The sequence below is a fragment of the Lathyrus oleraceus genome, chromosome 7, assembly GCF_024323335.1.
Source record: "Lathyrus oleraceus cultivar Zhongwan6 chromosome 7, CAAS_Psat_ZW6_1.0, whole genome shotgun sequence".
NCBI lineage: Eukaryota > Viridiplantae > Streptophyta > Magnoliopsida > Fabales > Fabaceae > Lathyrus > Lathyrus oleraceus.
This window is the reverse complement of record NC_066585.1, coordinates 471,225,233-471,238,306: the sequence shown is the minus strand read 5'-3', so window position 1 is coordinate 471,238,306 and position 13,074 is coordinate 471,225,233. Positions and strand designations below refer to the sequence as shown.

At 41.0% G+C, this 13,074-nt stretch overlaps 1 non-coding gene across 1 annotated transcript; it reads left to right on the top strand.

The window, feature by feature from the left end:
* The first annotated feature begins 223 nt into the window (after positions 1–223).
* Positions 224–330, top strand: LOC127108797 (small nucleolar RNA R71). The gene has a single exon (XR_007796308.1). It is a non-coding gene; the product is annotated as a small nucleolar RNA R71 (small nucleolar RNA).
* The last annotated feature ends 12,744 nt before the right edge of the window (positions 331–13,074 follow it).

Sequence of the window (13,074 nt, the reverse complement as noted above, 5' to 3'; positions counted from 1 at the left end):
GTCTAGAGAGCTTACCTCATGTATTCCACCTTGGGTCTCCTTTTTCTCTATTGATGCTCATTCAGTTCCCCATTGGTAATGGTTTTGGGACATATCCTCAATTCGGTCACAAGCTTCTGGATAAGGTTTGTTCATCAGCGTGCCACCTGCGGTAGCATCGATGCTCATCTCAGTGTTATAATGGAGTCCATTGTAGAAGGTATGAACGATCAGCCATTGTTCTAGGCCATGGTGTGGACAGACTCTTAATAGCTCTTTATATCTCTCCCAAGCTTCGAAAAGCGATTCTCCTTGGTTTTGAGCAAATCTAGTTATTTGGTTTCGAAGAACAGCAGTCTTACTAGGGGGAAATATCTAGCAAGGAATACTCTCCTAAGGTCTTCCCAGGTAGTTATTGAATTAGCTGGAAGTGAATCTAGCCATGAACATGCTCTATCCCTGAGGGTAAAAGGAAATAATCTTAAACGAATCGCATCGGGTGAAGCGCCGTTAGATTTAAAGGTGTCGGCTAGTTGGATAAAAACTTTTAAATGTTGATTCGGGTTCTCGGTAGCGAGACCCACGTATTGGTTTTGTTGCACTAATTGCAACAAAGACGGTTTTAGTTCGAATTGTTAGTAGGAATAAGGGGGTTTACTATACTCGAACTAGGTTCCTCATCAGAGGGTTGGGCGAATTCCTTAAGAGGTCTCCTATCGCGATTCTCGGCCATAGCTTTCTTAATTCGGATGAGTAAGAGGCGTGTACGAGTATAATGTTCGGGTTCCGCTAAAGGATCTACTAAATTTCCGATACTACAGGTTCTTTGCATTTACCGGCTAATAATGCCTTAGTCTAGACGGTGTAACAACAGGGTACGAAATTTGACGAAATTGGTCCCCGACAACGGCGCCAAAAACTTGATCGGTGAATTTGCAAGTGCACGAATAACGTCAAAGTAATATAAAAGAATATCAATCCCACAAAGATCAATCTTCAATCTATCGATTACTATTGTTACGGTGTTTATCTAAGACAGTGTAAAAGAGATGTTGGGTTTGCAAAATAACGGTAAATAATAAATTCAGGTAAGGACAGGTTGAATGTATTTCACGTTAGTTAAGTGATGTTTCGATTGTCTAAATAGAACTACTTATGAGGCAATATTTTCTACTCTTGAAAAGAATCCATTTAACAGGAACTGTCCCTTTCGCGTATTCAGAACCGAGTTTACCCTTAAAGTAAGGCCTTTTATTATCACTTATAAAAGGTGCGCAAAATGCTAAAGTAGTAAACTTATTTTTAAGAAATGAGACTGGTAAACTTAGTTGAAAAGTGATTTTGATTTGGAAAGCTTACCCAAGGAGTTTCCTGATTTTAAATCTATCAACGCGTCCGAAAACAGTTTCAAAAATAGTTTTTCCTTAAAGTGATAAAAATTCCTAGTTACTAAGCCATGGTGCTTTCGCACTCCTTGAATAATTAAAACTAACGAAGTTTGTTTTAGACAACTCAAGTTAAAAATCAAAACAGCCTTTAAAGTATTTCTACAGATTCAATATGTGAAACATTACTTTAACCGTGATCCTTACATTCTAACCTTTAAAAGATTTAGCCAGACATGGTAACACAAACGAACACAACGGTGTTGATCATGATGAAAAGTTTGTTTTAGAATGTGAGGCGTAGAGAGCGAGTAAAGTGCATAAAATAAATAAAGTAAAGCGAGTGCGGAAAATAAATAAAGTAAAGCGAGTGCGGAAAATAAATAAAGTAAAGCGAGTGCGAGAAATAAATAAAATAAAAGCAATGCGGGAAATAAATAAAATAAAAGAGATGCGGGAAATAAATAAATAAAGAGATAAATAAGAACCTACTCCAAATGGAGGGCTTTAAACCTGGTACAAAAATAAACCTCCGACTCCTGAAGCTAAAGACGACAGCAACTCGAAGTAACCCAACTCAATCTCACTAAGGTGCGATAACCCCCCGATGTGACGGATTACCGCTATTACAAATGATAAATATATGCTTAGTGTTGTAAAACTAAGTTGGATGATTAGAAAATGAAATGGAACGAACTATTTATAGAGGATTTCAGCAGCTTGCAAAGACCATGGTGCCCTCCAACTTCTCCTTAGTGGGAACGTGATTACCATGGGTGGCGCCCGTCATCCCTTCATGGCGCCCACCATGTGTGTAAATGGGGTGGATCATGGGAACGTTGCAGTTACCTCCTAGTTGAGGGCTGGTGACTCATGGCTTCTCCTATAGCGGCCGCCATGTACAACGCCATGTGTGTATTTTCGCCGAAAAACCCTAATTTTAGGTCTTTTTGCTTCGTTTCTTCCAAAAGAGTCTGAAAGTGCTAAATATCTGAAAACAAGAGAAAAAGAGCATAATACAAACAAAATGATAATAAAGTCCTAATAAACATGTGAAATCCGAGTCAAAAACACGGTGTAATTCAGTGTGATCACCTTGATCACTTGGTGAAACAAGTACTTCATCACCTTCACAGATGATTTCAATAGAAAGACTTGGGTCTATTTTTAAAAGAAAAATCTAGTTCCTTTTGTGTGTTTAGAAGATTCAAAGAATTGGTTGAAAAGGAATCTGGATGTTTGATTCAATGCCTTAGAACTGATAAAAGAGGAGAATTCACATCTAATTATTTTAATGAATTTTGTAGCTTGCAAGGGATCAAAAGGAAATTAACTACTGCATATACTTGTTAGATACCCAAAAGTGCTTATTTGAGCTATCAAATATGGGCATCTTTCACTCCATTTCCTTGCTAAAGTGTTCGAAACCACCTTTGTTTTTGATGAATTGCAATACAATGATAAACGATCTTGGTACCTTTGATTTGTGTGTTATTGTGCAGGAATTAGGCATGAAATAATAGAAAATGAAGCCACAAGAAAGTTGGCAAAGGAACCAAAAAAAGGATGCATTCATCAGCTTGCTCGCTAGGCGAGGGCTGTGGCGAAGAGCTCGCTAGGCGAGCGCCCAGCGAAGAGCTCCAGTATTTTACAGTAGCAAACATCAGCAAACTCGCTAGGCGAGCAGCCAGCGAAGGGTGTAGTGAACACGTCCAGACTTGGCCAAAAGCGCAGCCAGCACTCACTCGCTAGGCGAGCCATTAGCGAGCTCTCAGCGAGCAATTACAGTAGCAAAACCTCCTAAGCTCGCTGGAGCGGAGGGTGAAGCGTGTGCTTCGCCTAGCGAAGGTTTTGTTCGCCTAGCGAACATGCCAATCTGTCAAAGGTTATTTCTTTGGGCGCAGGTGCCACAGGTGCCACATTTTGGGGCTCGCTAGGCGAGCCATTCTGCTCGCCTAGCGAGCATGACAGCTCAGTAGCAGCACTATAAGTAGCAAGGGCTACTTTTTGGAGCCATACTTTTACACCTCCATACTTTTGTACTTTTTAGATATTTTTCCAGCATTGCTCTAGAGATCTTTTGTGACCTAGAAATCATTTCTCTTCATCTCTTAACAATCTTTCACAAAAAGAAGGTGGATTCCCATCCAATCTCGATTATTCGACTCGGATGTTGATCAACCTTCTTCCAAAACTTGTTGACCAAGCTACCATGAAAATGAGTAGCTAAGTTCTTCATTTTGTCAAGGTTAGATGTAGATGATCATTAGCTTTGTGTGTAAATGGGATGATCTTCATTTGTAAATTCTTTAATGGTGAATATATGGTGAAAACTTTGTTTTATTGAAAACTCTTTGTGTTGGTTTATGATCGAGAGATGTTTACCAACTCTTTACCTAGGTTTTCATCCAATCTTGTTTGTTAGCTAGAGATAGTAATGAATGATTTTGTTCACCATAAGGTTGAACCAAAAAGTTGTCATTTTGATAGATTGTGTTAGAGATAAACAATGGATCAAAATGGGAAAACTCACAATGTGTGTTAGAGATAAACACATTGGGAGGACTTTGTGAAATAGTTTATCATCTAAAGGAGTTTATAAGTTTTGTTGATCGAACATATACATGCAAAGTGATCGTCGAACCCTAACTTTGGCAATATTTCTCAAATATTAAAACCAAATCTTTTACCGCATTTTATCACACTTTTATGCAAGATACCGTGACTAAAACCAAAAACCCCCTTGTTACTACGAGTTAAGAATTGAAACAACTGTCGAAAGGCGGTGATATCTCACAATCCTTGTGGAGACGATAACAAAAACCCGACACTAAAAATACAATCAACAAAATGGCGTTGTTGCTGGGGATTGTGAATTGATATTGCGAGCATCGCAATAGTTGCTTAATTTTTAGCTTTCGAATTTTTGACTTGTGCTTGTAATTTGTTTGGTTTAGTGTGCAGCTTTCGTTTTATGCGAGGGCAGATTCCTGTGGACGAACTTCTTTTTGATCCCGAGATCGAAAGAACCGCAAGGAGGCTGAATAGCAGAACGAGACGAAGGAGGCAACAAGCTAGACAACAAAAAGAACAAGGAGAAAGTTCTTCTACCACACATCCACCACCGTTCATACCTATCATGGAACCACCACCACCGCCCATTTCCACTCCATGTGTAAATAGTCCAAGGAATACTGCTCAGTTTGCCAACCACACGGGAAGGCAAGCCGAGAAGAAAACGGGAACTCTTAATTTACTATATGGAAGTCCATTCACCGGAATGGACCATGAAGATCCCTTTGCTTTTCTCACCAAATTTTACGAGATAGCATTGGCGGCCGAAGTTGATCAAGCTCAAGAGCTACCGTTGTTCAGAAGATTATTTCCCCATGCTTTGCTCGGCAAAGCAAAAGATTGGTACTTAGATCAAACACCAGTCGTCATGACAGATTGGAACGTGTTGGAAGAGAAGTTCATCGAAAGATTTTTCTCCCACAACCGGTTCATGGAATCCAAGACGGCCATCTCAGTGTTTTCACAAGGAACCAACGAATCATTAAATGAGGCGTGGGAAAGATTCAAATCCATGCTTCAGAAGTGTAAAGGGCATGGTTTTGATGAATTGACTCAAATCCATATTTTCAAAAATGGACTTCAACCAAACTGCAAGACTTTGTTGGATGCTACCTCGGGTGGTTCTTTATTGTCTAAAAACGCCGAAGAAGCTACAGATATCATAAATCGAATGGCTCTAAATAATCTTCAAAGTCAAAGTAGAGGCAACTCTTTGAAGAAGCCGGGAGTGCTTGAACTTGGGACGAACGATGCCATTCTTGCCCAAAACAAACTCATTTCACAACAAGTGGAACTCTTCACGCAGCAAATAAAAGAGTTGAGAGAACCTTCAAAAGCTAAACAAATAGCTTTTTGTGAGCTTTGCAAAGGTGAGCATGACACCGGATTTTGTCCACCTCCCGGGTTCGAAGAAGTAAACTACATGGCAAACCAACGAGACTACCAACCGAGACAACAACAACAACAACCTTATCAACCACATCCTCAAAATCAACAACAACACTTCCAAGGGAATCAAGGGTTCCAACCTAGGAGTAATTGTTACCATAACCAAGGTTATGGGGGTGGTTCTTCTAGCCGTCAAAACCCTCCCCAAAATCCTTATCAACCTCAACAACCGCCGGTCGTAACTTCAAAATTAGAAGAGACATTGACACAATTTATGCAAATGTCAATGGCTAATCAAAAGAGCAACGATGCGGCAATCAAAAATCTCGAGACTCAAGTTGGACAACTTGCTAAGCAACTAGCGGAACAACAACCCGGTCCATCCTTTTCGGCGAACACGCAAACAAATCCTAAGGAGCATTGTAAAGCGATCACGACGAGAAGTGGGAGGGAGTTGATTAGTGAGAATTAAAAAAGAGATGAGAGTGAACAAAGAGAGGAAAAGAGGAAAATTGAGGAGGAAATATTGGAGGATAATATTAATGGTGAAGTGGGGGAGTGGAGTGAGGAAGAAAGTGAAAAGAACAAAAAGAATGGTGAAGTTGAAAAGAAAGAAAGTGTGGAAATTGAGAGAAATAAGAGTGATGAAGTAATGGTGGAGGAAGTGAAAAAGAAAAGAGCAAGAAGTTCTAGAGTTGCTAAAGGAAAGGAGGTAGTAAGCGCTACTCCAATCCAAAACCTTCCTTATCCACATGCTCCATCTAAAAGGGAGAATGAACGGCATTACACCCGGTTCATGATATTTTTAAACAATTGCAAATCAACATTCCGTTTGCCGAAGCCTTGGAGCAAATGCCCAAGTATGCCAAATTCATGAAGGACATACTTACAAAAAAGCGGAGGTATACGGAACCGGAGACCATTGTCCTAGATGCGAGCTGTAGTGCAATCATTCAAAGGACGCTTCCGAAAAAAGAGGTTGATCCGGGACGAGTTACTTTGCCGGTTAAAATTGGTGATATCTATGTCGGAAAAGGACTAATTGATTTGGGGTCAAGCATTAATCTTATACCATTGTCTATTGTAAAGAGGCTTGGCAACATTGAAATTAAGTCCATCCGGATGACTTTGCAATTGGCCGATAAGTCGACTACCCATCCTCATGGCGTAGCCCAAGATGTTTTGGTTAAAGTCGACAAATTCTTTTTCCCGGTCGATTTTATTGTTATTGATATGGAAGAGGATGATGATGCTCCGCTCATTTTGGTCCGACCGTTCATGAAAACCGCGCGCATGATGATAGACATTGACGATGGTTTGATGAAGGTGAGAGTCCAAAATGAAGAAGTTACTTTCGATCTATTCAAAGCAATGGAGCATTCAAAAGATAGAAGTGATAGCTTTCGCATCGATGTGATCGAAGAGGCAATTTTGGAGGTTTCTAAGCATATTCATGAGATATCTCCTATGGAGTTAGCTCTTGATGACTCATTTGAAGAAGAGCAAGCTCTTGATGAATGCTTAAGGGAACTTGATGGTTTAAACGAACTTCAACCGTGGGAAGTTGAGGAGGAAGACTTGAAGAAGGAGGTTAATGACGAAAAAGCGCCTATTGAATTGAAAATGTTACCTTCTACTTTGAAGTATGTATTCCTAGATGAGACCGAAGCAAAGCCGGTCATCATAAGCAACCTTTTGTCAAATGATGAAGAAGCCCGCTTGATCAATGTGCTAAAAAAAATCAAGAAGCCATGGGTTGGACTCTTTCCGATCTCAAAGGAATTAGTCCTTCCTATTGCATGCACAAGATCTTAATGGAAGAGGATTTTAAGCCGGTAACTCAACCACAACGCCGCTTAAATCCTACTATGAAGGAGGTTGTTAGAAAGGAAGTTGTCAAGTTGTTGGATGCGGGAATGATTTACCCGATTTCGGATAGTCCATGGGTTAGTCCTGTGCATGTGGTTCCGAAGAAAGGTGGAATTACCGTGATCCGAAATGACAAGGATGAGTTGATCCCTACTAAAGTTGCAACGGGGTGGCGAATGTGTATTGATTATAGGCGGTTGAATACCGCAACTCGAAAAGATCATTTTCCACTCCCGTTCATGGATCAAATGCTCGAAAGACTCTCGGGGCAACAATACTATTGTTTCTTGGATGGCTATTCCGGGTATAACCAAATTGCGGTTGACCCGGCCGATCATGAAAAGACGGCTTTCACATGTCCGTTTGGAGTTTTCGCATACCGAAAAATGCCCTTTGGGTTGTGCAATGCACCGGCGACTTTCCAAAGATGTGTGCAAGCCATTTTTACCGACCTTATTGAGAAAACAATGGAAGTCTTCATGGATGACTTCTCGGTATTTGGAGGTTCCTTTAGTTTATGCTTGGCAAACTTGAAAACGGTGCTTGAAAGATGTGTGAAGACCAATCTTGTGCTTAATTGGGAGAAATGCCACTTCATGGTGACCGAGGGGATAGTGCTTGGCCATAAAGTCTCTTCAAGAGGGCTTGAAGTTGATCGTGCTAAGGTTGAAGTGATTGAAAAGTTACCTCCTCCGGTGAATGTGAAGGGAATCCGAAGCTTTTTGGGGCATGCCGGGTTCTATCGGCGCTTTATCAAAGACTTCTCAAAGGTAGCTAAGCCTTTGAGTAATTTGCTAGCTAAGGACCAGGTATTTCTCTTAACCGATGAATGTTTGCAAGCTTTTGAGATTTTGAAAGAAAAATTGGTTACCGCTCCAATTATAGTCGCTCCAAATTGGAATTTAAATTTTGAGCTAATGTGTGATGCGAGCGACTATGCAATCGGAGCGGTATTAGGCCAAAGAAAAGAGAAAAATTTCCATGCGATACATTACGCAAGTAAAGTTCTTAATGAGGCTCAAATTAACTATGCCACCATTGAAAAAGAATTACTTGCGATAGTGTATGCGCTTGAAAAGTTTAGGTCTTATCTTATAGGGTCTAAAGTCGTAGTGTATACCGACCACTCGGCGATTAAATATTTGCTCACCAAACCGGATTCGAAGCAAAGGCTCATCCGTTGGATCCTCTTATTGCAAGAATTTGATGTTGAAATCAAAGACAAGAAAGGATCGAAAAATTTGGTGGCGGATCATTTATCTCGCTTAGTTAATGTGGAGGTTACAGCTTCAGAGAAGGAAATCCAGGAAGAGTTTCCTGATGAAAAACTTTTCAAAATTCAAGTTAGGTCGTGGTTTGCAGACTTTGCGAACCACAAGGCTAGTGGTTTTGTGCCTCCTGACCTAACTTCGAACCAAAAAAGGAAGTTTCTTTCGGATGCCAAGTATTACGTATGGGATGACCCGTACTTGTTTAAGTTGGGTAGTGATAACCTTTTAAGGAGATGCGTTACTGGCGATGAAGCGCAAAGCATCCTTTGGCATTGTCACAACTCGCCTTACGGCGGACACTATAATGGGGTGAGAACGGCCACTAAAATCCTTCAGTCAGGATTTTATTGGCCCACTATTTTCAAAGACGCACATACCCATGCGCAAAGTTGTGATAGTTGCCAGAGAAGCGGTGGGATTGGTAAGAGAGACGAGATTCCTCTCCAAAATATCCAAGACGTTGAAGTATTTGATTGTTGGGGCATCGATTTTGTAGGACCATTCCCACCCTCTTATGGTAACGAGTATATGCTTGTCGCAGTTGATTACGTTTCTAAGTGGGTTGAGGCGATCGCCTCACCTCGGGCGGATGCAAAAACGGTAATAAAATTTTTGAAGAAAAACATATTTTCCCATTTCGGAACCCCCCGAGTGTTGATAAGTGACGGAGGGTCACACTTTTGTAATGCACCGTTGGAAAGCATTTTAAAACATTACGGTGTATCACACAGAGTGGCAACTCCGTATCACCCACAGGCTAATGGGCAAGCCGAGGTCTCTAATCGTGAGATTAAGAGAATTCTCGAAAAAACTATGTCAAATTCGAAAAAAGAGTGGTCACAAAAATTGGATGAAGCGTTATGGGCATACCGTACCGCCTTTAAAGCTCCAATTGGGCTCACTCCTTTTCAATTGGTGTTTGGTAAAACTTGCCATTTGCCGGTCGAATTGGAGCACAAAGCCTTGTGGGATCTGAAATTTTTAAATTTTGAAAAGGATTTGGCAGGTGAGAAAAGGAAGGTGCAACTGCTTGAGTTAGAAGAGATGCGCAATGCCGCATATCACTCAAGTTGGTTGTACAAAGAAAAGGTAAAAAAAATATCATGACAAAAAGCTTCGAAAGAAAGAATTTGTGCCCGGACAGTTGGTCCTATTGTTCAATTCCAGGTTGAAGTTATTCCCCGGAAAGTTGAAATCAAAATGGTCCGGGCCATTTCGGGTCAAAGACGTTAAGGAGTACGGAGCTATTGTCATTGAGGACATGGAAAAGAAGGAGAGTTGGACCGTTAATGGCCAACGTTTGAAGGTGTATCTCGGCGGTCATGTGGATCGCGAGAGCTGTGCTATTTCTTTGGATGCTCCTCTGTGAGCATCGCACCGTCGAGCTTATCCGACGTTAAACAAGCGCTTGTTGGGAGGCACCCCAACATTGTAAGTATTTACAGTTTTTCTGTGGTGTCGTATTGGGATTCCAATTGTTAAACCTTGCTGAATGTACCAAGAATGCTGTTTTTGAAAAGGCAAATGCTGTCATGCTCGCTAGTTGCTCGCTAGGTGAAGCAGTAGCGAGCGGATTCGCTAGCTGCTCGCTAGGCGAAGCAGCAGCGAGCGCTGCATGGCAGCACTAATTTAATTCTCAGCAAGCCACTCTTTTGGGCCCAAGTGCATTTTTTCTTTTTATAACTCTGCTGAAGCACTCACACAACTCTCACAAACACTCTCTCACTTTTCATCTCACTCAAACCCTAAACGGTTACATTGCATTGCAAACCTCACTGTGCACTTCAAGTTCAATCAATCTCTTTCACTAAGGTTTGCCCTAATTCCATTTCTCTATGTTTTAATTTTGTAAAATTCTGATTTATATGTCATTTAGGGTGAATTTGGGGGAATGGGTACATTAGATTTTGCATGTTGGTATAGATTTGCATGTACATTAGAACAATGTCGTTCTTGATAAATCATTTTGTTCTGAAATAGATACCATGAGACCTTGGGTTTTGCCAAAAATTTCACTGTAAACATTGCAGAACCCAAAAACCCGTAAGATTCGCTAGCAACTCGCTAGGAGAATCAGTGGCGCGCATTCGCTGCCACTTCGCTAGGCGAACCTGTAGCGAAGCTTCGCTAGGTTCTCGCTAGGCGAAGCAGCAGCGACCATGACAGTAGTTGGAATTCTGGTTTTGCTTTCTAATTTGTTTTGTGTTTGTGTTGTTTCCTATCTATGTATGTGCAGATGGAATCCAGGTCCGGAGCTTCGAAAAAGAGAAAGGGCGGGAACACTTCCCGTCCCGTACCAATACAATTCGACACCGACAAATTTGTCGGGCCAAAGCAAGCCGCAAGATATATTGCTTTAGAAAAGCGAAAGATTTTTCTGGAAAAGAGATTTTTAATCAACCCTGAAGGCACGAATCGAACATTCGCCGGGTTGATTAACAGCAAAAAGTGGGATCGGTTAATATCCCTCCTGGAGCATTACGATATCGCAACAGTGCGTGAGTTCTACGTGAACACACTGTCGAACGACGACGAGCCATTGACATGGACGTCTAGAGTGTTCGGCCGTCCTGTTGCGTTCGATCGGGATGCAATTAACCGTGTCCTGGGTGAACCGCTCCATCTGGGGTTCCCATGAGATACCATAGGGAGGACATGACTCCCTTGGCTCAACTGATCCTTTTGTTGGTTCTTACAAACATAGCACCCAAGTCTCATACTTCTACCGTGCCGATCCCAGTGGCACACTTGGTACACAGCATCCTCACGAACGTCCAGATTGATGTGGCGAGGATTATTGCTTTTGAGCTGAAGTCCGTGATTGAAAGCGGGCTAAAGTCGGGGGCACGAGTGAATTGTCCCCTGGCTTTCCCTTGCCTAATCATGGCTTTGTGCCTGCAAGCGAGGGTGAGGCTACCCTCTAAGGGTCAAGTAAGGATCCCGCCGCCTATTGATGACCGTTACGTGGCCAAGTATTGCAAACCGAAGAATGTAAGAAGTAGTTCAGCTGCTGAGGTTACCGGGGCTTCTGATGGTCCTGGTACTTCTACTCTAGGATCTGATCCTTTCTAGCAGGCTATCTGCAACTACAACTGGGATTGGATGGCGGCAGCTCAGCGCACCATGCTCGATATGCACGATTCTATGCAGCTGTTACAGCTGCAGATGCGCGACCCCTCCGGTGAGCATTCTATGATGACACGTGAGCAGTTTCTGCAGCACGCTAGCTGGCTTGTGGACAGGCCTGTGTTTGGAGAGGGGGCGGGTGCTGGTGCGTCTTCTGGTGCTGCTGATGGAGATGATGATGATGATGATGATGATGAGGCTACCGGTTCTGAAGCCGGTACTGATGAGGGTTATGAGTCCTTGGAGGGCTAAGTTTATTTTATTTTTTTCATATTTTGTTTTATTTCTATTGTATTTTCAGATTTGTGTATTTTGATGTTGGTTATGTACTTTTGGGGTGTTTTGTCCCCCATGAACAATTTTAAATTTTGAAGTAATGTATTATTTATGTTTTAAATTTCGTTTGTTTAAATAAATTTTTGGTTGGTTGAGTGTCAAACCTTCTAGATTGGTTGCTCCTCAAAGAAGTATCCAATGAAGGTGCATCCGAGCTTGGATGGCAATGATAAAAATAAACAAGTGAATAATGCTAAGGTACATGGTTACCTCCGGCTAGAATTTTAGAATGCATTAAGAACTTTACTCTTTTTTGTAATTGAATATTGTCTTTTTGCAACATAATTGAATGAATGTTTCATCTAGGACTTAAAACCACAAATTATGAGGAAACCTCCATTGTACACTTAAATGCTGGATTCTAATAAGCTTTGTTGATTCATTTGATTCATGCTTTGTCTTTTATTATTGTGAATATGTGGAAGCAATTAGAAATGATCAAGGCACTTGTTTTTTATCGAGCACAACCAGTTCCAAATACAACTTACCTGTGAGCAGAGAGAGTATTCGTTAACCCCTTTGAGCTTAAACAGTTGAATCTCAGCTTGAAATAAAGCGAGATTTCAAAAATCTTTTTTTTACAACCCGGAAAATTTTGATAATTGTTCTTTTGCCGTAAAAAGTCAAGAGCTTTCACTTAGGGTGAGTAAGAAATAAGTTGGGGAGAACGAAAATGAGAATCGGTAAGTGCCACAACTCTTGAAAAACCGAGCAAGCATAAAAAAAATTATATATAAAATATAGAAAAGAGAAACATCTGTTTTGTAAAAATGATGTGAAAGAAAAGAAAAAATAGAGAAAATGAAAATGAATGCTTGCTTGGAAGAAAAATAGTGAAAAACAAAAATTGAGTGGTGAAATAAGAGTTGTGAAGGTTTCAAATGAGAAATAAATGGAACGAAGTTGAGATGTGTGAATAATGTACAGTGAATGTCTCTTTTGCATCGACAATTTCGTTTTCAATGGCCTTAGAAATGACCCTTGTTTGTTAACCTAACCAAGCTTCAACCGAAAAGTCCTTAGTGATCTTCGTGCTTCCACATTACCATTTATAATTGTTAGACATTGTATGAATTGAATTGATTTCTTCATTGTTGTTGGAGAGTGAGATTATTCCCGCGGTTGCAAACGCGTAATTTCTTCAA